This window comes from Rhinatrema bivittatum, chromosome 3, assembly GCF_901001135.1.
Source record: "Rhinatrema bivittatum chromosome 3, aRhiBiv1.1, whole genome shotgun sequence".
Taxonomy (NCBI): domain Eukaryota; kingdom Metazoa; phylum Chordata; class Amphibia; order Gymnophiona; family Rhinatrematidae; genus Rhinatrema; species Rhinatrema bivittatum.
The window spans coordinates 326,866,722-326,893,813 of record NC_042617.1 but is presented as its reverse complement, the minus strand read 5'-3'; the positions used below and the strand labels follow the sequence as shown (position 1 = coordinate 326,893,813).

The following is a 27,092-nucleotide window of genomic DNA, read 5'->3' as shown; positions in this document are numbered from 1 at the left end:
CACATTGCTCCTCATTACCTTTCAATTTCACTATACCTCTTTCAGGCCTCTCTTTCTCTGATAAATCTGAAAAACATTTTATCACCTCGCTTTACCTCTTTGGCAATCCTTCCTTATGTTTAACTTTTTTGCTTTCCTGATTTCTTTCGACTTCCTCAGTTTCACCAGGTATTCTTCCCTGTGTTCTCCTTTTTGGGATTATTTAACCTTTTTGCATGCTGTTCTTTATACCTGTGTTTTTTCAGCCACCTCCTTTGAGAACCAGATTGGTTTCTTTTTCCACTTACTTTTGTCTACTTTTCTAACATACTGATTTGTTGCCTTTGTGATAGCTCCTTTTAATTTGGCCTTCAGTTGTTCCACCTCACTCATTTTCTCCCAAGAACATCCCCATTTTGACAAAGTTTCTATTTTTGAAATTCGAAACTTGGGTCTTTGAGTGACATCTCTGTATCTTATCTGCAATATCAAACCATGCCATCTCATGATCACTGGTGTTCAGGTGGGCATCTACTTTGACATTAGAGACAACATCCCCATTTGTGAGCACTAGATCAAGTATCTCACCACCCCTCATGGGTTCCATTACCATTTGTTACCACATTAAATTTCATCTGCCATTTTGAAGCCCAATTTTCCAGTCTCACAAGGTCTTCCTGCAATTTATCACAATCTGCTTATGATTTAACTACTCTGAACAATTTTGTATCATCTGCAAATTTGATTACCTCACTTGTCGTATTTCTTTCCAGATCATTTATAAATATATTGAAAAGTAAGGGTCCCAATACAGATCCCTGAGGCACTCCACTGCCCACTCCCTTCCACTGAGAAAATTGTCCATTTAATCCTGTTTCCTGTATTTTAGTCAGTTTGTAATCCATGAAAGGACATCGCCACCTATCTCATGACTTTTTACTTTTCCTAGAAGCCTCTCATGAGGAACTTTGTCAAACGCCTTCTGAAAATCCAAGTACACTACATCTACCAGTTCACCTGTAACCACAAGTTTATTAACTCCTTCAAAAAAGTGAAGCAGATTTGTGAGGCAAGACTTGCCTTGGGTAAAGCCATGCTGACTTTGTTCCATTAAACCATGTCTTTCTATATGTTCTGTAATTTTGATATTTAGAACATTTTCCACTATTTTTCTGGCACTGAAGTCAGGCTAACTGGTCTGTAGTTTCCCGGATCACCCCTAGAGCCCTTTTTAAATATTGGGGTTACATTAGCTATCTTCCAGTCTTCAGGTACAAAGGATGATTTTAATGATAGGTTACAAATTTTTACTAATAGGTCTGAAATTTCATTTTTTAGTTCCTTCAGAACTCTGGGGTGTATACCATCCGGTCCAGGTGATTTACTACTCTTCAGTTTGTCAATCAGGCCTACCACATCTTCTAGGTTCACCGGGATTTGGTTCAGTCCATCTGAATCATTACCCATGAAAACCTTCTCCGGCACGGGTACCTCCCCAACATCCTCTTCAGTAAACACCGAAGCAAAGAAATCATTTAATCTTTCCGCAATGGCCTTATCTTCTTTAAGTGCCCCTTTAACCCCTCGATCATCTAACGGTCCAACTGACTCCCTCACAGGCTTTCTGCTTCAGATATATTTTTAAAAGTTTTTACTGTGAGTTTTTGCCTCTATGGCCAACTTCTTTTCAAATTCTCTCTTAGCCTGTCTTATCAATGTCTTACATTTAACTTGCCAACACTTATGCATTATCCTATTTTCTTCTGTTGGATCCTTCTTCCAATTTTTGAATGAAGATCTTTTGGATAAAATAGCTTCTTTCACCTTGACCATGTTATATGGCTAAAGATTCCACAGCTTGATTGTATGCAGAATAATAAAAAAAAAAAGACGACTTTCTATGGTTTTAAATTTGCAGGTTGTTAGTGTTAAGGAGTGCCCCTTTGTTTTATTTACCTGTTTCACCCTACTTGTGATTTGATAAACATTCAATTAGGTCCTGTTTCAGCAGTCTCTTTTCAAAGCTGAATAGACCTAAACTGTGTAGCCTGACATCATAGAAGAGCTGTTCCATTTCCTTTATCACTCTTGTTGCCTTCCTCTGTACCTTTTCTAATTTTACTATGTCTTTTTTGCGATGGGGTGACCACAACTGCTCACAATATACAAGGTGCAGTTGCACCATAGGTTAATATAGAGCCACTATATGTTCCATTTAATTCACTATTCCTTTTTGGATCATTCCCAACATTTTATTTGCTTGTTTGATTGCCGCTGCACACTGAGCTGAGGATTTCAATGTACTGTCCACAGGAACTGCAAGGTCCTTTTCCTGAGTAGTGACTCCCAATACAGAATCCAGCATTGTGTACCTGAATTTGGGATTATTTTTCCCTATGTGATTCACTTTGCAGTCTCCCTAAGTCTTCTGCAGTTCTTCAAAATCTAATACCATGGAAACAACTTTGAATAATTGTGGAATCTGCAAATTTGATCACCTCACTCACTAACCCATGCTCCAGCTCATTTATGAATATGTTAAACAGCACAGTTTCTAGTACCGATCCCTGTTGTACTCCACTAATGACCTTTTTCCATTTGGAAAACTGACCATTTAGTTCTATCTCGTTTCCTATATTTTAACCATTTCCCGCCTCCTATCCCATCACTTTGTAATTTCCTGATGAGTCTCTCATGGGGGGCGCTGTTAAATGCCTTCTGAAAATCCAAATACACTACATCAACCAGCTCACCATTATCTACATGTTTATTTTTATCTTCAAAAAAATCTAAAAGATTGTTAAGGCAAGACTTCCCTATTGTTTTCCGGATCATCCCGAAGCCATTTTTAAAAATCAGCACCACATTGGCCATCTCCCAGTCTAAATATTTACCTGTTTCAGGTAATAGGTTTGCAATTTCATATTTTAGTTTTTAGAATTCTGGGGTGGATGCCATCAGTCCCAATGATTTGTTACTCTTTAGTTTGTCTATCTGATCTAGTACATCCTCCATTTTCACCGATATTTGTTTAGTTTGAGCTCTAAGTTTGGTGTGTGGCAGCAGTCAAAAAAGAAAAAATGTTGGGAAATATGATAAGGGAATGGAAAACAAATGGAGAATATCATGCTACTTATAACAATCCATGCTTAACTACAGCTTGTGTATTGTGTACAGATCTGGTCATCCCATTTAAAAAAAGAGATATAGCAGAGCTACAAGTAGTACAGAGAAGGGCAACAAAAATAATGAAATGGGTGGAATGGTCCCCTTATGAAGAAAAACTGAGAAGGTTAGGGCTCTTCAACTTGGAAAAGGGATGACAAAAGATATGGTAGAGGTCTATAAAATCAAGGGCAACAAAAGGTAAACAGGGAACAGTTATTTACTCTTTTCAATCGTACTAAAACTAGTAAACACACCATGAAACAAGTAGCAAATTTAAAACAAACTGGAGAAAGTATTTTTCTACTAAATACATTATCAAGTTGATGCATTTGTTCTCAGAAGATTTGGTCAAGTCAATTAGCATACCTAGGTTGAAAAAGGGGCTTAGGTAAGTTCTTGGAGGAAAAGCACATAAACCATTAGCAGCCATGTAAATCTGGGAAAGTTATTGCTTATCTTTAGAAATAAGGAACAGATCTACTCTTTAGGAACTATTGTAAGAAGGACTGAACCCAGTGACACTTTTTTTTTTTTTAATTTCATGAGGATGAACTGGCAATTTATCTCAGATATAAAAGAAAATTTGAAATAAAGAATATGATATTTGAGTGAAATAAAGACTGCTTTAATGAGGTGGTGGATTAGAATCGATGCCTTGTGAAGCAACTTTGGGAGCACCCAGTACTACTTCTTTCTAAAGTGCTTTTAGATGGAATTACTGTGTCAAAAAGCTCCTCGCTTTTAACACCTACATGAGACGCTGGTGATCAAATTGACTGTCCAGCAGTTTGGTTCTTAGACTTTTGTTTTGATCCTGTCCAACCGTCGAGAATGGGTAAATGTGAATTGGTTATTTACTCTTTCAGATAATAGAAGGACTAGGGGGCATTCTATGAAATTAGCATGTAGCACATTTAAAACTAATTGGAGAAAATTCTTTTTCACTCAACACACAATAAAGCTCTGGAATTTCTTGCCAGAGGATGTGGTTAGTGCAGTTAGGGTAGCTGAGTTTAAAAAAGATTTGGATAAGTTCTTGGAGGAGAAGTCTAACAACTGCTATTAATCAAGTTGTCTGAGAGAGTAGCCACTGCTATTACTGGCATCAATAGCATGGGATCTATTTAGTGTTTGGGTACTTGCCAGGTACTTGTAGCCTGGATTGGCCACTATTGGAAACAAGATACTGGGCTTGATGGACCCTTGCTCTGACCCAGTATGGCAATTTCTTATGTTCTAATGGTGTCCATTTTCATTTGTTTAATGCAACTACGATGTTCCAATATGCAGGTCCTAAGAATCCTCTTAGACTTGCCAACACAGATGAGGTCATGAGGCACCATATCACACACACAATACCCATTGATGCATATACCATCCCTTCAGCATTGCTTGTCTACCTAAATATTTTTTTTTAGAACTATTACACATTGTCCTGCTATGTGTTCTATTTATAACTCCTCTTCTTGTTTTTGGATACCCTTTAGAATTATCACCCTGTGCTATTTGTTCATTATAAAGACTGTTACTGCATCACGTTTTTCTGTAAACCAAATAGACATCTTCAACTTTTCTCTTCTGGTTTTTGGATACCCCCTAGATTGATCACTCTGTGTTCCATGTTCAATGTAAAGCCTGTTGCTACATTATGGTTTTTTCTGTAAACCGAGAAGATGTTCCCAACATTTCTCGGTATATAAAAACCTTAAATAAAATAAATAAAAGTCTGGCCCTGAAAAGACTGGAGAACGCTGTCTACAGGGTTAGTGACCCACCTTTATTTAAAATTACTTTTTAATCAATTCTAAAGGATCTGGTGGTGGAAGCATGAAACAGCCTTCCAGTGGAGGAGGTGGAGATAAAACAGTATCTGAATTCAAGAAAGCATGGGATAATAACAGGGGATCTTCTAAGGAAGTGGTGAGAATTATGCTAAACTAACTGGATGGATAGGCAGACTGGATGAGCCATTCGGTCTTTTTCTGCCATCATGTTTCAATGTTTAACTGTCCACAGTCATCCATGGACGATTCAGTAGGCAATTCAAGCACAGATTTTATGATGATGTCTCAAATATGATGATCCCTTTTTAATCAAACAAGGATAATGTCTGAAAAAGTGTAATTGTAATGTATTTGTGTCTCTTTATGCTACTTGTACAAGGTGGCTCTTAAGGGAGGCAGGTCTATCTTTCTTGCCCTTCTCCCCTAAGATCCACCTTGTACAATGTAGATTATTCATAGGGAATTCAGAAAGAATTAGTATATCTTCAAAGAGAAGACATTTTCCATTCGATGTTAGAGCAAATTCCTGAATATTCCCCCCTTCCTCACCAAAAAAAGTCTGCTTGAAGAGCCTGCAGCTCCTAAAGATAACTTCAGTTCAGCTCCTTCCGATCCCATTCTTAATTGCCTCTTTTTACAAATGAGTGAAGGAGAAAAAGATGTCAGCCTTTGTCAGATTTGTGTGGTGTTTCACATTTGATGCCACTCAAAGCCTCTGCTATGTTAGGGATACACCCATGTTACAGTTGTTGATTTTCCGTTTCACACTGAAACATTCTAAACCTTCTTACCACCCTTCTGCAAAACTGCCTGAAAGCCATCTGTTGTACAATCAGTTTATCACATCAAATATTGCATCCTGGCCTTTTTTTTTTTATTTTGGGCACTGTAGAGTTTCCTAGCGTGTGTTATATCCTCCAAATGCCATGACCTTTTAAACTGCTAGAGAGCTGCAGGTCTTAAGCCATTATCAGAGTGCACCATGCTGTTCTGAAGTTTGAAGTCAACAGATCCAGCTTATTTTCTTCATCAATAAACAGTCACAGTTTGTCCTTTGTATTAATCATTTGGACTTCTCATTCCTGCTTTTCTGCAAACATAAAAACAGAATATAACAGAAAAAAAAGACCATAAGGCTCATCTAGGCTGCCCATTTTCCTTTCCTCTTGCAATGTCACAGGCTCTGCTTCATGGCTGATTTATCTTCACTTCTTTGCAGCTACGGATGCACTGTGTTGGGCCCATGCTGGTTTTGCCTTCATTACGAGGCCATTCCCATTGTACCCACCACATTTTCTATGGAGAAAAAGACCTTGCACTGAATGTGGCCAAGACTAGGCTGTTGTGGGTGGGAAAAAGCCCCCTTTCAGCGGTTTACAGATAAACTATCGTTACTGATCTTACCTGAGTACAAAGTCTCGGCATTTTATTAGACTCTGCACTGTCCATGGTGAATCATGTAAAGAATGTAGTGAAGACTACATTTTATAAAAACTTAGGATGGTTAAACCATTGGGGAGCATTGTTGCCATCGCAGCACTCGTTTTGAGCCATATTGACTGTTTTAATGCCCTCCTTGTGGGGCTTCCTGATAAGGTTATTAGAGTCTTGTAGATGGTTCAAAATGCAGCTGCCAAGTGGTGAGGATAGATCTGATCACATAACCCCAGTGTTGAAGGAGCTTCATTGGCTCTCTGTGAGCAAAAGGTCACAGTTTAAGATGATGACCCTGTTCACAAAACTGCTCCACTCGGAGCCAAAGCGCAATAATAATAAATTACGATGGGGCAGAGAAATCTCAAATGTCCAATACCTTTGCCCTTGAGAGGTCTAAGTCTCGCAGATGTATCACAAGATATTGCAGGTTTATAAGTTACACGGTCCCCCGACACAGTTTCGTACAGCAACTGCGTCAGAAGGGACTAATAATTGTAGTTTTGCAAATGTTTGACTGTTAAGGGCAGAGAGTTTCTGACAGCAGAGCCAACGTTTAATATGTGGACCGGATGTGTCAGGGAAACAGTACTTCTTTTTATAAATGTTTTATATCCAGTTTCTATTGCATTCACAGGTTCAAACTGAAACGGCGTAGTGGTTGGAGCATTTGTCTTTCCCCCTGAGCTACAGAAGATCCTTAAGATCTAAGGGAATGGAATTACCTGCATTGCCCTCCAGCCAGGCATTCCAACTGTAGTGAACTAGGAAAAGGGCTTTTTTTCTTTTCGGCACCATATATGTAGAATAAACTGAGATGATACGAAAAGAAGCCAATATCAAAAAGTTTAGAAAACAATTGAAAACCTTATATCAGGAAGCCTCTATTGATTGTTGAATCGGTATTGTTTTTAACTGGCTGTGAGTGTTATTGTGAAATCTACCCTACAATATTGTATTGGAAGAGGTAGGATATAAAACATTTATAAATAATTTCCTAGTGCTGATCCAGTCTTCCTGATTTCAGCCTCATATCATGACCCCTTTTTCAGATCATCTTTTCAGCTGAAAAATCCTTGTCTCTTCTGCATCATTCAGAACTTTCAGATATTTGAATGTCCTGTATCCTTTTTCTCCTATGAGGTAGATACATTTAGGATCTTAAGTAGCACTTCATAGGACTTATGGTTCAAATTCTCCATCATTTTGCCTTCAGATGAGATCTCACTGATGATCTGTATATTGGCATTATCACCTATTTTATCCTATTGCTTACCTTTCAAATTTTGGTTTGGGTTGCACATTTCTACGTGTAAACAGTCAACACATTACAATATATAATTATAATGTACAGTACATAAAATAATTCAATATCTAAATTACAATGGTACTTCAAAACTACATTGATATAGTTGGCAGATTGTGTAAGTGTGATGTACTACCGTTTGTTTATGCCTTTCTTTATAGGATTTCTTCCTCACTTGGAGATTTTGAATTTAAGCATGTAATAAATATTTTTAAATATAAAAACATCAGCAAATGCATTAACTATGACCCACTCTTGCCAGAGCAAAAAGGCTACAATAGATCTAATCAAATAATCATCATCAGCAGTAACCCAAAACATCCACATTAACAAACCCTCTCATCTTATGCTCCATCCCCAAATAATTACCAATAAGCACCAAGTTCCTGGATAATGATGGCAGGTCCGTCAACAAGAGAGATGGAAGCCTTAAGCAGCCTGGAACATAGCTGGTCCATGTGAACCCTAACATTCTTCTGTCTTGTACATAAGTTTCTCACCTGCAATTAATGCGGTCTTGGATTTCTGTGCTCCAAATACATGCATTTTTAATTTTTCTGCATTAAATTTTAGTTGCCAAACTCTTGATCACTTCTTGAACTTTGTTAGATTACACCTCATTTTTCTACCTTATCTGGCATGTCTGCCATGTTGCAGATCTTTTTATCTGCGAAACAGCAGATATTTCTCCAACTATATAAATAAAAATGTAAATGTTCGTTTGTTCAAAATCTTAAATCTCCGAAAGTTCTTCACCGATTGCTTTGAAATTTTGACACAACTTTGCATTCGAATACGCGCATGTTTTTATATACCTATATTATATAGATGTCACACTTGTGACAGGTAAAAACATGCTTTTTTGGAAAAACAGCGCCATCTGTTGGATGTACAAGCAACACACGTTATCTACAATATAAATGGGCTCTGACCCATGGCAAGCAAATGCGCAGTAGAGAGCAGCTCTACTGCGCATGGGCGGACCATTGAGCTCTGCGCTACGTGCTGGGTGTCAGAGGGGAGGAGGAAAGGGCAGACAAGTCGCCGCTCCGAGAAACGGCTCAGCCCATTCCTCCTCCGCTGGGGAAGGGAGTAGGGACTGCCAGACAGTTACACACAGGAGGAGGAAAGGGTAGAAGAGTCGCCGAGCCAGTCCGTCCACCGCCGGGCAAGGGGGGGAGGGAGTTGGGATGGCTGGAGCAAAGCAAATGCAGTAGAAAGCGGCTGTGAAGAGATCACAAGCAGCTGCAGCCTGCAGCAGCCAAAGCGCAAAGACCTGAACAGAGAACAGCTCACCCTCCTCCCCCACCCCCTGAGTCCTGCAGATAAGGAGAAGCCAAGTAAATAGCCCGCAACTGTGGGGGGTGGGGGGGGGGGGGGGTGGGGGAGGTAGTGCTGTCAGCCCGCCCGTGGGTCTCAGCCACTACGGGAAGATAATGGAACAACAAAAAATATTGTATACCCACAAGCATTGTGAAATTAACCATATTCGAAACGTGCGCTCTTTTCTTTCTTTTCCATTTAACCAGACTTAGCCACAGCAACGCGTGGCCGGGTACAGCTAGTAGATAAATAGAATGAATCAACAGGACAAGAAGGTGACAATAATATCCAGAGCCACCAATATGGAGTACTTCCTAAATAATTATGAAAAAGCCTAGAAGGGTTTTCCACAGACAAATGTGAGACTCTTGCCTAGCTGCACAGTCATATGAGATCCCCTCTGTCATCATTTTGTCCATGGTGATGCTGGTCAATTGTATTCACGGTCTGTGTCCCAGAGTCAGTTCTTTTCTACTTCTTAGGGTTTTGACAGCAGTTATACTTTTCATTGTTATATGGGTGTTTTTGTAATCACTTGTTTAGCCCCTCTGAAACTTTACTTTTCCTTCTTGGTGTGGTTTGAGTGACTTCTCTTTCTTTGCAAACTTTTGTGCCTTCTTTTCACTTCTGCCTTTTTTCTCACAATGGCTGGAAAAAACCAAGAGAAAGGGCATAGTGGTTAAAGCGATGGGCTGAAGAGCAAGGAAACCAGAATTCAAATCCCTGCTCCTCTACTGACATTTCTTGTGACACTGAGCAAGTCACTTTATCTCCTTTTGCCTTAGGTATCCACATAGATTGTAAGTGCTGATCATCTTGAATTTTGTGTGCAATGTCTGGAGTTAAAATATCATTGTTGGCTGTGGCATCTGCTTAGAGATGTAGGATATCTTTGCACCAATGACACCATCTGTTGGCACCAAAGGCATCAACACCAAAAGACCAAGGGCTGCACTGTGCACTGATGCTTCAGTACGAGGTAAGTCTCACTCGATCTCTGCACCAAAATTAAAATCTAGGTCCAGAAGCTGGGAACATTCCTGCTGCTACCACTCATCACCTGAGAAGGGTTCTACAGCATCAAGTTTGGATCCAAAAACACACTGCATGATACACCACGGTACCATTTCCCATTGGTGCACGGTTCTGAGAGCTGGGAGATTGCAGCCACATTGCTCTGACCTCTCAAGAAACTGTCAAGACAGCTGAACTGCCGATCAAGAGATCCAGCTGCATTGACTTCCAGAGATCCAGTCTGACAGTCAGTATCTCCCTCCACTGGTTAACCAGGAGGATATCTCATTTCCTACTGAGACCACTCAAATGTTGGCATCAGCCATCTTTGAGAAAGAATTGAACAAGAGTATCCTTGAGGCCTTAATTTGGCATAAATAATAGGTACAAGTAGCAGCACCAAATATCACTGCATTGGCTGTTATATTGACTTGACTGATTCTCGAAATCTGTGCCCTGGCACTGAGAAAATCAGTACAGATGACAGTGTCTCAACACAGACTCTCTGTGTTAATGCACTAAGTTGAAACCAGCTGCTGAGCGAGAAGCCTCCTCACACTGTGCACTATCACTTGACCCTGTTGCCCAGAGTCAGCAGGATAGCCTGTTAAAACTAACTCTAGCTTCTCATTTCAGTTTCTCTGTACATTTTGGATACTGAGTCTGAAGAATCTAGGGATTTTACTTACAGGTGTAACTATTCATGTTCTAAAGAATATTCTTCTGACCTCCACGCAGATCACACTACTCTTTAGGCTAGAAGTGTGTCCCATTCAGAGGATCTATCCTTCTCAGTCATTATACAAAGAGTGGCTGAGGCAATTCCCTTTAATTTAAAGATGGAGGATGAGCCAATGCATCTTTGGCTTCCTGGATACCCCCAAGGAGCCTGTGGCACTGCCTGTCCACCAACTCTTATAGAATGTACAAAAGAGAATGTGGGAGACCCCCAATATCAGTGTTTTCTGTTGGAAAGAAGAGAGAATCCACAAATATAGAGAAGTCAAAAAACCCCACAAAGCTCAAAATGACAAAAATGGTCTTCCACGAAACTTCTTCACTATAGATACAGCCATGTGTGTTTTGAATGTAAAAAAACTGCATCTATTGTTGTGAGCTTTCATACAGGTGGAGTCTTGGTTTGTAAGGTCGAGGGACTGTAACACTAACCTTTCAACATCCAGGCCTTGAGGGCCAATGACTGGAGGTTCGGGTGGCGCAATCTGCCCTGATCCTGTGTGATGAGGTCGGGAGAGGTGCCCAGGTGTATGGGCTCCTGGACAGACAGGTTGCGCAGGATCGGAAACCAGACCTGTTGCGGCCAATGTGGGGCTATCAGATTAATGAAGCCTCTGTCTTCTTGGAGCTTCACAAGGGTCTTGCCTATGAACAGAATCTGAAAATATGCATACAGGAGACCTGCACTCCAAGATTGGGCAAAGGCATCCATGGCTTGTTCCCAATCCTCCCTGCACAGGGAGTAGAAGCGACTCACTTTGTGATTCTGAGGGGATGCAAAGAGATCCATGTCCGGCAGACCCCACCTGCAGAAGATCTTGTCCGCCACAGAAGGGTTGAGGGACCAGTCGTGGGGGTGGAATGTCTGACTGAGACGGTCCGCCACCACATTCTCCGACCCTGCCAGGTATACTGCTCGCAGGAGCATGGCTTGCAATAGGACCCAGGCCCAAATCTGCGCTAATTCTCGACAGAGGAGATAGGAGCCTGTGTCCCCTTTGTTTGTCACGTACCACATGGCCACTTGGTTGTCCGTCTGTATCAAGACAAACTTGTGGGACAGGTGATCTTGGAATACATAGAGGGCATACCGCATCGCCCGGAGTTCCAGAAAATTTGTTTGGCATCTCGCCTTGGGCTTCGACCACACACCCTGTGTGCGGAGGCTGTTGACATGGACACCCCACCGATGTTGGAGGCATCTGTGGTAAGGATCACCTGAGCAGGAGGGGGGTGAAATGGAAGTCCCTTGCTCGGGTTGGCTTCTTGTGCCCACCAGGCAAGGGAGACTTGGAGCGGCTCAGTTATCCGGATCAACGAGGATAGTTCCTGCGAGGCTTGGTGCCACTGGGAATGCAAGGTCCACTGCGTCACTTTCATGGCCAGATGAGCCATCGGAATGATGTACACAGACGCCATGTGGCCTGGCAGCTGCAAAAGTAGATGAGCAGAGGCCATCCGTGGATAATGAACGGACCAGGCCACGCCCAGCAGGGTTGCCACCCGGTCGCTGGGGAGGAATGCCCTGGCCATTGTGTTGTCCAGGTCTGCTCCATTGAAACTGATCCGCTGGGACAGTGTCAGCTGTGATTTTGGATAGTTGATGAGAAACCCTAAGTACTAGAGCACTCCGACTGTTGAGCGCAGGGCAAGAGGGCCCCCTCCCTTGAAGAACTCCTGATGAGCCAGTCGTCCAGATATGGGAATACATGCACCCCCTTGCGGCACAAATATGCTCCCACCACTGGCAAGCACTTGGTGAAGACCCAGGATGTGAAGGCAAGGCCGAAGGGTAGAACCCTGTATTGAAATTGCCACTGGCCTACCACAAAACACAGGAATTTCTGATGAGGTGGAAATATAGCGATGTGTGTGTAGGCGTCCTGTAAATCGAGAGAGCAGAGCCAATCCCCTTGATGAAGAAGTGGGATTAAGGTGCCCAGTGAGACCATCTTGAACCGCTCTCACCTCAGGAACTTGTTTAAGACTCGGAGGCCGCTTGTTCTCTTTGGAATGAGAAAGAACCCCGGCCTTGTTGGGCACGGGGAACCAGTTTGACGGCTTTTGACTGCAGCAGGGCCGAGAGTTCCAACTCGAAAGTCATCGCATGTTCCATAAGGCCTCTCCCCAGCGAGGGAGGGAAGTCTGGTGGGATGCTGAGAAGATTTAGGCGATAGCCCTGTTTCACGATAGTTAATACCCATTGGTCAGTGGTGACAGGGGTCCAAGTAGTTCGCAAACGGGCATAGCTGGCCCCCAACCGGTGGGTCGGGGCCAGTGGGCACTGGGGTTAGGCTGCTGTTCCCTCTGTGCCAGTCAAAATCCCACTGCAGGGCCAGGCTGAAGTGTGGGCTGGGCCCGAGGTACCCGTTGTTGGCATGAATGGCTTTTTAGGGTAGCTCGAGCTGGACGAGCTCGAGAGGCCAGAGGATAATATCTCCATTGCCTATAGAAAGGCTTCCTGGATTCTTTTTTTTTTGTGTTAACTTTTTTTTATTGGTATCAAACATGAAATATACATAACTGTATAAATACAAGAAAAACCTTTGAACACCGCTTTTACAAGTGTTAGCCTACCCAATCCCACCCCACCCCCACACCTAAAATTCACTAGTAGCATTAAATGTCAATAAATGTCCAATGTCAAAGATATGTCTATCTTTCATCCTATGCTTGGTTGATCATTCCCGTAAATCACAGTCTCGAATGTTATCTGCAATATCTGATTCAAAGACCAATAATAAAATTGTTATGACGTAGCAGTGTCTCATGTGTATTCATTCCTCTCAATGCGTATCCATAACTTAACCTGTTTTAGATTCTATCCAGCTAAGGTGAGGCTCCCAAGTGGTGTAAAATATTTTCAAGGTATGATGTTTCGCTGCCGTCATCCGATTCATTGTACAAACATTATCAAATCTCATCAGTACTGCAGACAAAGTAGGGCTTATAGGCGCCTTCCACTCTTTAGCTATTTCCAGTCTCGTCGCAATGCATATCTGTAGGACCAGGGGATGCTGTGATTGATAGAGACCATGCTCCTGTTCGTTCAATAAAGCTCTTTCTATATGAAGCTGTATGGGTTCTTTCAATAACTGAATCAAGTGATTTTCAACCTGATTCCACAAAGGTTTGATGTAGTCCCCCGACCACCACATGTGTAGGTATGTGCCCAGAGTATTGCAGCCTCGCCAGCAATTACCAGTGTACTTGGATGAGATTTTTGCCAGACGCTCTGGTGTGAGATACCATCTGTTTAACTGTTTGTATCCGTTTTCCACCAGTGCTGAGGATATGGAGACTTTACTCAATTGTCCATAAAGAGTTTCCCAATCTGTTGTTGAATATGCCCTTGTTAAATCCTTATTCCAGGCTTTAATATGTGAAGGTGCTACCGCTAATTTCACATTCAGCAGTTTATATACTTTGGCGATTAGGCCTTGAAATGATGGGGATCTGAGCAATATCCTTCCAACAAGGATTTCACCCTGCCTAAATTATCCTTGATCTGAGCGGTATGACAGAAATGCCTTATCTGTAGATATGCAAGAAACTCTATACTCGGAAGAAGATATTTCTCTTTCAAAAAGGCAAAGGAGAGGAAATCCACCCCTCCCCATATGTCCTCAAATCTGGTAATTCCTTTTGCCTTCCATTGGGTAAAGGAGTTTGGAGATAAACAGGGTAGAAAGGAAGCATTGTGGAATAAATGGGTTAGGAAATAACATTGCTTATTACCCACCAATCTGCTTTTCCACTTGGTCCATATGTTTATCGTATGTCTAGCAGTAGGGAGTATGTGAGTGGTTCGTTTCCACGTCTTCTTGTCCTGCCAAGCTAAGGCTTTATCAGCATGTCAAGAATTTTAAATTGCTCTATCAATGCCCAATGTTTAGCCTCCGCTGTCTGGTGCCAAATTATCATAGGTCTGAGTTGTGCGGACACATAGTACCAGGTAATATTAGGGACTCCAAGTCAGTCTTCTAGCTTGCTTTGATATAATACACTCCAGGCAATCCTCTGTGGTCGTCGCTTCCAGAGAAAACCAAACAGTTTTTTTTGCCATTGATTTAACAATTCATGGGGAATAGGTATCGGCAATGATTGAAACAGGTACAATAATCTAGGGAGAACATTCATCTTAACAGTTGCAACTCGCCCCATCCAGGATATAGGTAGACTACCCCACTTATCTAAATCTAAGAAAACCCGTTGCATCAGTGGAATGTAATTTAACTTAAATAGGTCCATTGGGTGGGCCGCAATATTAATACCTAGATACTTTATCTGCTTATTGGCCCAACGAAAGGGATGTAAGGGCATCACTCTTTGCACCGTCTCGGGGCAGCAGGTTATGTTGAGGATTTCAGATTTATCCCAGTTCACCTTGAAACCGGACACACCACTGAATTGGTTTTATATCTTTTTCTATGGCTATTAAAGCCTCATGGGGGTTGGTCTGTGAAAACATTATGTCATCAGCGAATAGTGTAATTTTAAATGTGTGGTGGCAAAGGTAAAACCCGATATTGCCATGTTTTCCCTGATAGTGATTGCCAGTGGCTCCAGAAAGAGTGCAAACAAGAAGGGTGATAGAGGACAGCCCTGCCTGGTGCCATGACACATCTGGAATCGATCTGAATATCCCCCAATGATCTTTAGGCATGCCCTGGGATTATTATATAAACTAGATATCCAAGTGCAAAAATGAGGTCCAAAACCCATTTTCTGTAACACCCCAAAGAGGAAGGGCCAGTGCACCATATCGAATGCTTTTTCAGCGTCTATAAAAATAAAAATGGATTCTTTCTTGTGGCCATCTGCCCACCACATCAGATCTATCAATTTACAGATATTATCCCCGGCTAAGCAGCCTGGCATAAAACCTGCCTGATCCTGATGTATTAGCGCTGTTATATAACTGTTCATATCATATGGGCTGCTAAAATTTTTGCAAGAATTTTAAGGTCGAGGTTTATTAGCTAAATGGGCCTATATGATCCACAGACAGCTGGGTCCCTACCAGGTTTCAGCAATATTGTTATCCCCGCTAAGTTGGAGTTTTGGGCCAGAGATCCTCCATCTCACAGATAATTATATACAGTTTGAAGATATGCTACTATAGCAGGAGCGAATTGTTTGTAAAATTTGGCCGTGAGACCATCTGGGCCTGGGGATTTTCCTAGTTTTAATGTTTTTATGGCATGAAGTATTTCAACTATAGATATCTCCTCGTCTAATCTATCCTGTGTTGCCACAGAAAGTGGGTGAACATATCCCCCCTAGATATCTGTCAATATCTTCCTGATTAATACTTTTTTCTGAAGTATACAGCATTCCATAAAAATCCAAAAATCGCTTTTGAATATCTGTATTGTTAGTGAGTATGTCCCCTTTTTCATTTTTTATTTTAGCTATGATATTTTGGTAGGTGATTTGTTTAAGTGTACAGGCTAAATTTCGTCCCACCTTATTTCCCCCTTCAAAATATTCTTGTTTAACTACATTCATTGAGTGGACCATCCTATCCGCTTCTAGTCTAGCCAATGCTTCCCGTGTTTTGGATATAATGTTGTCATAATTTCTGGGATCCAGTAACCTGATGCTCCCAAGTGGATTTCGCCAATTGTTGTCTCAGCTCAGATGCCTTTTGTGTATCTCTTTTCTTGAGAAAGGCAGCCCGGGATATCAGCAAGCCCCTCAAATATGCTTTTAAGGATTCCCAGACTACGGCCGGATTTACATCTCCGTTATCATTTAAGCATAGATATTCCTGTATCTGGTCAGCTAGAGTATTACTGAACCCATTGTCTGTCAAGAGGGAGTCATTAAGACGCCAAAATCGTGTCCCCTTATCGCATTGTGGAATGCATAGGTCAACTGCTACCGCCGCGTGGTCTGACCATGCCACTGGACTAATATCGGGTTTGGAAATATGGGAGAGTAGTGCCTTATCCAATAGAAAATAATCAATTCTGGAGTATGCTGAAAGTGTGGCAGAATAAAACGTATAGGAGCGAGATTTGGGAAAATGTAGCCTCCAAACATCCACTAGTTGGCAATCATCCATCAGCATTTGTAATCTCTTCCTATGGACAGGCGCTAGTGCGACGCTCCCCCGAGACGTGTCCACCCCAGGATTCCTTGCCACATTAAAGTCTCCTCCCAGTATTAACTTCCCTTTACCATGAAGCAATAGAACTTGGTTCAATTCGTCAAAGAATTTCCCTTGCTCCTGGTTGGAGCATAAACATTCACCAAAGTATACTCCGTACCATCTATCAATATCTGCAATAATAAATATCTGCCAGCCGGATCTCTGATATAGGTTTGACATTCAAACACCATGCATTGCGAAAATAAAATGCACACCCCTGTATATTTGGCAGTTTTCGTACTTGGGGCAAAGAACTGGTACGGGTATTGGGTATTTTTTTTTTTTTTTTTTAGGAGTGGCTCATGTTTACGCTTTAGATGTGGTTCCTGGATAAAGGCCACATCAGCTTTCAGCATTCCCAATTCCTTAAACAAATTATGTCGTTTATATGGTGAATTGAGTCCCTTAACATTAAGGGATGCTATAAGAAAGGTGGCCATAGCATGTATAAGGTATAAATGTCCAATTTACATTCAATTCGTCCCCCAGATGGATAACATGAGACAGCTTGATATATATCATAATTATGGAACACAGAATTATAATTACCAATCTGCATATCATGCATGAGAACCTTCAAAATTGACAACCAATGCCTCTGTTCCCCACAAAGATTATAAGAAATGGTACTAGATCTTTGTCCCGTAAGTTTCCCCACCCCAACCCCCCTGACCTGATCTGCTAATAGCTCCATGCAGATCAAATTGAACTAGACTCATGAAAGAAAATAAGAACATCGGACTATGGGCTCCTTCTAGCCTTTTTCAAAGAAATCTTTTTGGGCTTCCATAAGTTGATCACTATGATGTTAGCATTAATACTGTAGACAAAGATGTTGAACAACAGAAGAATGAAAAGATGGATCGGTAAAAATGGACTTTTATTGGAACTTGCCCGACTCTGGCCGAGTTTCGCTCTGCCGAGCTGCCTCAGGGGCTGTGGCACATAAATATAAACAATTAAAAATGCACACAAACATAAATATTTGTATAAACATATGACATGATATAAAACATATTCAAAAAAATATATATTAAACGAATACATTAAATAGTAAAAACACTTCAACACGGAGACAGTGCTTGTTTTGTGTGCATAAGATAATGATGTTACATAAAAAGTTACGTGTTTGAAAGTACAGATACTGTGGCTGAAACATCAATTAAAAGTGGAAACAAATCTTACAAAAAACATGGTCTATAGTGATTGTTGCATTGCCCAATGCACTTCACCAAACAGCATATGGCTGATACATGCAAAATTTGTAACAAACAATAAAATATTATTAATTGAAATATATTATTGAGGAGGTCAATGTGTCTAATTATTAAGAAATGAAAAAATATAAATGATATGTAAAGATAGCAAACTAAATTTTGTACCTTGTTGAGCCAGAAACTTGGCTCTATATACTTTTGCTGATTTCCTAGGATGAAGGAGTATGAGTGAACACACCGAATCCGGGCTTGTCACTTGTGATTCATCAATCACTTGTGTGAACAGTATTGATGCAATTCTTATGGAACAAAAATTCTCAATTATCTTAGTTATCAAGAAGGTAAAAAATGGACACATGCATTAGTCAGACTACAAATCTGAATGACTTCATTCCGAAATTGATACTGAAATCTTGTATCATTATTATCAAGCTGCTATATGTCTTTCAACTGATCACAAATTGATAGGGAGTTAACGGTAAAAAAGATGATGTCGAAAAATAAATGAATGGTGAACCTTACTGCATGTGAATGCAAACCATAATTTTTAATTTTTAATTTTTACAGTGTGTTAAATCTTGATCCGGTAGGTACCAGGAACAAATCAAAAATGAAATTAAAAGCAATACAATAATAAACTTCGCTACAAAATGAACAAATGGATAAAAGCAGCTTCGATACAATAGTGCTCCCTAGAAAGCTAAAATACACTTCGATACAATGCCAACAATACTTCTTATCAACAGTATATAGAAAATTTAAATTTAAAACGAGTGATATGCGGGAAGACGTGTGCCAAAGCAATATAATAATAAAAAAATGATGCGCTGAACAATAATTAAATTCCTAATATATAAAGTGCATAAGTGGATAAAAGCAGCTTCGTAGAAAGCTAAAATACACTTCAATACAATGCCAACAATACTTCTTATCAACAGTATATAGAAAATTTAAATTTAAAACGAGTGATATGCGGGAAGACGTGTGCCAAAGCAATGTAATAATAAAAATGATGCGCTGAACAATAATTAAATTCCTAATATATAAAAGTGCATAAGTCAAATAGCATATTGTGGCTATCCGCAAATATGTATCCATCGGAAGCTGTGTCACAATGAATACCGAACAAAAATGATGGAATCACTAATTGTGGATAATATCCAAGCGCAAGAAACTATGTCATATTAAGTATGCACTTAGGCAGACTAAAATATATAAGAGTGAAATCACTAGCTATTAAAACTAACTAATATTTTACCTTTGTTGAACTTGCACCGGTCACATACTGCTCTGACAAACACTGCAAGAACCAGTTAGTACCTGTATTGGACCTTTATTTTTCCCGCTTCTCACTCGAAATCACGCGAGAATAGACACATGTGTGGACAGATTGGCTCACAGGGAATGAGAGACATGAATAAAACCCTTCATAACGACTCTGGTGTGTAAAAAAAGTGAATTAATCAATACTGATCTAATCTGTGCAGTGATGCAAAAATGGTGACAAGAGGAGAAAATGTAATAAACAAATGTCTGCGGTTGACTCATATTCCTTCATTTGTGCAACTGCTGGAAAACGGATGTACGGTCAAGAGGTAAACACAAATATTTTAAAAACTTTAAAACACTGCATCTTTAAAAAAAGTAAATTAGTGTGAACATGTATAAAATCAAACATTCTTAAAAGATGCATCATTATTTGGAAAATCAAGTAAAAAATATATGAATTAAAATTTAAAGGGAAGATAAGGGGGGGGGGAAGGGGGGGGGAAAGGAAGGGGGAAAGGGAAAGGGGGTGGGGAAGAGGGAAGGGAAATTGGAAGGGAAAAAGGGGGAGGGGGGGGAAGGAGGGGGGGAAAAGGGATAAGAAGGGCAAAGGGAGGGGGGAAACAGAAGGGGAAGCACAACAAAAATACATGTTGACCTGAATATAATATTCCAAAATTAGAAAACCAAAAAATCAACAAAAACATATAGATAGATTATATATGCCATATATTGATTGCAAGAGAGGATTATGATCCATGTAAAATAAAGGTCTATAGGTATACACTGAGATCTGTTTCACCATTGAGACCCATGGGAGAAAGGGTCTTAAAATCAAAAATAAATTGTTGTTCTAATCTTAGTAACAAATTGTCAAAGTCACCCCCCCTCCAATTCCTTAGCGGCTGTTTGATGACACAGAATCTGAAGTCTGGGAAACTGTGGCCCATCTCTATCGCATGTGCGACCAATGGTTTACCCTCGCATTTTCTATTGATAGCACTCTTATGCTCTATGATTCTACTGCTGAACTGTCTTCTAGTTTTCCCTACGTATATTTTCTCACATGGACACTTTGCTATATAAATCACACCTACGCTTTTGCTTTTATTCGCAATCATGACTTTTTGGTTGCAACAAACCAGAGCGTTCCTGTGTTGTCATCAGTGCACAATCTTCTAAGGCGGAGGAATTGCCTTACAGCCAATTCCTCCGCCTTAGAAGATTGTGCACTGATGACAAGACATTCAAGATTAGATCTTTTGAAATGAAGAATAGATTCAGAGAAAGGGGTTATCCGAAAACTTGTGTGGAAAGTTGCTTGACAAGGGCTGCAACACAGGAACGCTCTGGTTTGTTGCAACCAAAAAAGAAAGTTACTAAGAATGAGAAGATTATTTGCCCCCTTACCTTCACAGGACTTTCACATGACATTATTAAAATCATTAAGAAACATTGGTACATTGTACAGTCTCTCCCACAATTTAAAGGAAAAGAAGTCATGATTGCGAATAAACGCGATAAAAACATAAAAGAATACATTTCTCCTTCAGCTTTACCATCCATTAAAAACATTAGCAACGATCAGACAGGACATGGACCCTGTGGGAAGTGCAGCGTATGTCCAGTTAATCTTAAAACACGATCTATACTCATTCCTAACACTGGTAGAATTTTCAAGCTCGGCAGTCGTACTAATTGCAAAAGCGTAGGTGTGATTTATATAGCAAAGTGTCCATGTGAGAAAATATACGTAGGGAAAACTAGAAGACAGTTCAGCAGTAGAATCATAGAGCATAAGAGTGCTATCAATAGAAAATGCGAGGGTAAACCATTGGTCGCACATGCGATAGAGATGGGCCACAGTTTCACAGACTTCAGATTCTGTGTCATCAAACAGCCGCTAAGGAATTGGAGGGGGGGTGACTTTGACAATTTGTTACTAAGATTAGAACAACAATTTATTTTTGATTTTAAGACCCTTTCTCCCATGGGTCTCAATGGTGAAACAGATCTCAGTGTATACCTATAGACCTTTATTTTACATGGATCATAATCCTCTCTTGCAATCAATATATGGCATATATAATCTATCTATATGTTTTTGTTGATTTTTTGGTTTTCTAATTTTGGAATATTATATTCAGGTCAACATGTATTTTTTGTTGTGCTTCCCCTTCTGTTTCCCCCTCCCTTTGCCCTTCTTATCCCTTTTCCCCCCCTCCCCCTTTTTCCCTTCCAATTTCCCTTCCCTCTTCCCCACCCCCTTTCCCTTTCCCCCTTCCTTTCCCCCCCCCCTTCCCCCCCCCCTTATCTTCCCTTTAAATTTTAATTCATATATTTTTTACTTGATTTTCCAAATAATGATGCATCTTTTAAGAATGTTTGATTTTATACATGTTCACACTAATTTACTTTTTTAAAGATGCAGTGTTTTAAAGTTTTTAAAATATTTGTGTTTACCTCTTGACCGTACATCCGTTTTCCAGCAGTTGCACAAATGAAGGAATATGAGTCAACCGCAGACATTTGTTTATTACATTTTCTCCTCTTGTCACCATTTTTGCATCACTGCACAGATTAGATCAGTATTGATTAATTCACTTTTTTTACACACCAGAGTCGTTATGAAGGGTTTTATTCATGTCTCTCATTCCCTGTGAGCCAATCTGTCCACACATGTGTCTATTCTCGCGTGATTTCGAGTGAGAAGCGGGAAAAATAAAGGTCCAATACAGGTACTAACTGGTTCTTGCAGTGTTTGTCAGAGCAGTATGTGACCGGTGCAAGTTCAACAAAGGTAAAATATTAGTTAGTTTTAATAGCTAGTGATTTCACTCTTATATATTTTAGTCTGCTTAAGTGCATACTTAATATGACATAGTTTCTTGCGCTTGGATATTATCCACAATTAGTGATTCCATCATTTTTGTTCGGTATTCATTGTGACACAGCTTCCGATGGATACATATTTGCGGATAGCCACAATATGCTATTTGACTTATGCACTTTTATATATTAGGAATTTAATTATTGTTCAGCGCATCATTTTTATTATTACATTGCTTTGGCACACGTCTTCCCGCATATCACTCGTTTTAAATTTAAATTTTCTATATACTGTTGATAAGAAGTATTGTTGGCATTGTATTGAAGTGTATTTTAGCTTTCTACGAAGCTGCTTTTATCCACTTATGCACTTTATATATTAGGAATTTAATTATTGTTCAGCGCATCATTTTTTTATTATTATATTGCTTTGGCACACGTCTTCCCGCATATCACTCGTTTTAAATTTAAATTTTCTATATACTGTTGATAAGAAGTATTGTTGGCATTGTATCGAAGTGTATTTTAGCTTTCTAGGGAGCACTATTGTATCGAAGCTGCTTTTATCCATTTGTTCATTTTGTAGCGAAGTTTATTATTGTATTGCTTTTAATTTCATTTTTGATTTGTTCCTGGTACCTACCGGATCAAGATTTAACACACTGTAAAAATTAAAAATTAAAAATTATGGTTTGCATTCACATGCAGTAAGGTTCACCATTCATTTATTTTTCGACATCATCTTTTTTACCGTTAACTCCCTATCAATTTGTGATCAGTTGAAAGACATATAGCAGCTTGATAATAATGATACAAGATTTCAGTATCAATTTCGGAATGAAGTCATTCAGATTTGTAGTCTGACTAATGCATGTGTCCATTTTTTACCTTCTTGATAACTAAGATAATTGAGAATTTTTTGTTCCATAAGAATTGCATCAATACTGTTCACACAAGTGATTGATGAATCACAAGTGACAAGCCCGGATTCGGTGTGTTCACTCATACTCCTTCATCCTAGGAAATCAGCAAAAGTATATAGAGCCAAGTTTCTGGCTCAACAAGGTACAAAATTTAGTTTGCTATCTTTACATATCATTTATATTTTTTCATTTCTTAATAATTAGACACATTGACCTCCTCAATAATATATTTCAATTAATAATATTTTATTGTTTGTTACAAATTTTGCATGTATCAGCCATATGCTGTTTGGTGAAGTGCATTGGGCAATGCAACAATCACTATAGACCATGTTTTTTGTAAGATTTGTTTCCACTTTTAATTGATGTTTCAGCCACAGTATCTGTACTTTCAAACACGTAACTTTTTATGTAACATCATTATCTTATGCACACAAAACAAGCACTGTCTCCGTGTTGAAGTGTTTTTACTATTTAATGTATTCGTTTAATATATATTTTTTTGAATATGTTTTATATCATGTCATATGTTTATACAAATATTTATGTTTGTGTGCATTTTTAATTGTTTATATTTATGTGCCACAGCCCCTGAGGCAGCTCGGCAGAGCGAAACTCGGCCAGAGTCGGGCAAGTTCCAATAAAAGTCCATTTTTACCAATCCATCTTTTCATTCTTCTGTTGTTCGCCACATTGGATCGGTTACCGGTTTGCTTCCTTGGACAAAGATGTTGATCAATGGGAAAAACAGTCAAAAATGAACCTCTGGATAATTGTAGACCAAAGAAACTAATTCTTGAGTGGGCTTTCTCATAATGTTCAGATGCCCACCTCCTGGAGTTTTCGGGTATCAGAGTTTCTTTTTAACTGGCTGTTTCTGGCGCCGACCCTCTGCCAACGTGGCTGTGGATTTCTAGTATTACATTTTTTGTGGCTCGTGGGCTGAGGGACTTCTGCAGTAAATCCTTGATCTTTTAGTAAGAGTGCAGCCTCGCTTGCTTGTAAGTATTCGGGTACATACACCCTCCCAGGTATAAATTAGGCCAAACGGGTGCAGCCATCGGTATTTGATGTTTTCTTTTCTGAGAAAAGCTGTAGCCTCCTTTAATTCCTGCCTGTTCTGCAGGGTTGCCTGGGACAGATCAGCATATACTGAAATTTCTTGATCTTTCCACGACCATCTCATTTGTTTTCTGGCTATGCCTGCAATTTTCTCCTTTAGGGCGTAATCATGGTAGCAGACTGATATCTCTTGTCTGGTTAGCCCCCTGCTGCTCTCAGCGCCCGTTGTGCCCGATCAAGTTTAATGCTGGTATGATGCCTGTCCTCAGCATCGGTATCAGACTGAAAGAGGAACAGACTAAAGCGCTGAATTAACTCCATACAGTCATCATTTTCAGGCTTTTCAGAGAAACAAAGAAAGGCAGACTGCTCTATATTCCTACACAGGATCTACATTCTAGTTAGCAGAATCCCTCACCTCTGTCAAACATGCAGAATGCAGACCGATTTTTATCAAATACAGAATAAAAGACCATAAATTATAAACAAGAACACAGAGAAAAACAAACTCCAAGATGTGTGGGGGAGGGGGAGGTGCAGCAGAATGGTAGGGAAAGATACAGTATGCCTGCAATATTTCTGGCTTGGATTGGTGGTGGCAGTGATTGCCAGGGGTGAGTGAAAAGCAGAAACAGGGAGCGGTGATGAGGAATTTTAAGTACCAGGCTCCTTACTCTGCACATTCCTCAAGCAGCAAGCACATGCGGCTGTTATAGAAAGCATAGACTTGCTATGTAAAATTTTTGGTGACCCACTTTCCACCTCTTGGTGACACGGTAAAGAATCACTGCTTTAAGCAATTAAGCCCTTTAGTGATGCCTTCCTATAAAAACTACAAAATCAATGGTATTGGGATGGATAAAGTGACACTCTGAGCACAGGCCTTGAAACTCTCCACGTCTTGCACATAGGCTAAGGAAGTGATAAATTATCCAGCTTTCAGCAAGGTAGCCACTACTGTGAGAGAATAACTCTTTCACTAATGTGCCTTTTCAAGGACCAAACCGTTAAGTTAAACCAATCCAGATCATCGTGAACTAACTGACCCTGACAAGGTCTCTAAGCCAGATGGCAGAAAGGCCTTCCACCCAACAGTCTTCACAAGTCTGCCTACCAGGCAGTGGGGCCAGTCCAGCATCACCAGCTGAACGAAACCTGGATGAAGCCTGCCTCCATCAAGAGTTAAAGGGGAAATACATATTGCCCCCCCCCCCCCATTGCTGGCCATCTCTGAACCATGGCATCAATTAAAGCCGATTTCTGGTCTCTCTTTCAGCTGACCAAGAGGCACACCTTGGCATTTTGACTAGTTGCTATGAGATCCTGCTCAGAGAATCTCCACCTCACTATATACCAAGTTGAAAACTCTGAGATAAGAACCACTCTCCTGGATCTAGGCCATGACGACTTAGAAAATCCACCTGGACATTGTCCACACCCGCAATATGCAATTGCTGACAAGGTTTGTACAGTCTTCTCTGCTCAAGGGAAAAGATGGTCCATTTCCAACGATACTTGAGGACTCAGAGTATTCCCTTGTTAATTGATGTACGTGACCGGTGTCACATTGTCAGACATCATTCTCACTGCCTGTGCCATGGGCGAATTCAAGAAGTGCCAGTCGAAACGTTCTGGCATCCAAACGATTGATGGATCAACCCGCTTCCTCAAGTGTCCACTGAATCTGACAGTAAACTCCTGATAGTGCACCCCCATCCGTCAAACTGGTATCCATTGACACCATGGGAACTACCTCTACCCCTCACTCCAAGTGGTTGATCTCCAGCTCATGGCACAAAATCCAAGGCCACCTCCATGGATCAGAGAACTAAAAAAAAAAGTCTACATCAGTGGGCTCTTGGCTGCTCACTATGCCCAAACCTGACCGCATAACTTCTGGATACTAGGATCCATTAAACAAACGTGACCCATTTTTGTATTGAAGTGAGCTAACAGGTAGTAAAGCTTCTGAGATGGGTGCAGATTGCTTTTTGACAAATTGTCAATCCAGCCCAATTCTTGGAATATCTGTATTACCCAGTGAGAAGCAGAGATGCTCTCCTGCCAAGACTTCATTTGAACCAATTAATCGACTAACTAGTGGTGTCCCAAGATCATCATTGCAAATAAATGCTGGCACCACTACCATGACTTTAGAGAATGCTCTGGGAGCTGTCAAGTTGAGGAAGCTCCAGAGATCCTTCTGAATTTGATGTAGTAGTTAAGCTTCCGGTAAACCTAGAGAGATAAAAAAAAACCCTCTTCCTTCTACACTACCATGATTACAGACTAAATTTTGCATTCAGAAATGTGACACCTTTAAGAAGTCATTGACCCACTCCAGGTCCACTATGGGTTAAAAGTACCAGTCTTTTCTCAGCACAATGACATGACTGGTGTAGCATCCCTGACCTTTCTGGTCTGTTGGAACGGAATGCTCTGCCTTCAAGCTAGAGTCCTTATATATAGAGTAGCTTATATCACTTCCCACTTTATGGCTGAATGACTTGGAGAAACCATAAAAGTGTCAGAAATAGGCCGATCAATTCCACAGCAGAACAAGTGTTCTCTCCCCCTTCCCCACCCCCCTCAGGACCACTGTCTGTTGCAATTTGGGTCAACCTCTGAGAAAACAGATAAACTGCCTAACTCTGGTGTCAGAAATAGATCCTCCAAGTCCTAATTGTGCTGACCTTTGGGGGGGGGGCAGAGATCTCTGCCCCATCTGTACCACCTTTCATTGAATGAAAGAACCGATACCTAGATTGGAAAAATGTCTCTGACACTCAGACACAAGAATATCCTGGAGCTGAAAAAATGACGATGCCAACTCGTCCCTAAGGAAAAGGCAGATCAGAACCATACCAACTTCGGCATCAAAATTGACCTTCT

The 27,092-nt window shown here is 40.4% G+C and overlaps 1 protein-coding gene and 2 long non-coding RNA genes across 4 annotated transcripts in view; 1 reads left to right on the top strand and 2 right to left on the bottom strand.

The window, feature by feature from the left end:
• SEC63 (SEC63 homolog, protein translocation regulator) overlaps window positions 1-27,092 on the bottom strand; it is a 261,114-nt gene that overhangs the window by 6,832 nt on the left and 227,190 nt on the right. The window lies entirely within an intron of this gene.
• On the bottom strand, window positions 17,741-19,431 carry LOC115087768. The gene is made up of 3 exons (XR_003855608.1): window positions 19,379-19,431; window positions 18,286-18,419; window positions 17,741-17,839 (listed from the first exon to the last, which is right to left on the bottom strand). It is a non-coding gene; the product is annotated as an uncharacterized LOC115087768 (long non-coding RNA).
• On the top strand, window positions 22,134-23,856 carry LOC115087767. The gene is made up of 3 exons (XR_003855607.1): window positions 22,134-22,186; window positions 23,147-23,280; window positions 23,727-23,856. It is a non-coding gene; the product is annotated as an uncharacterized LOC115087767 (long non-coding RNA).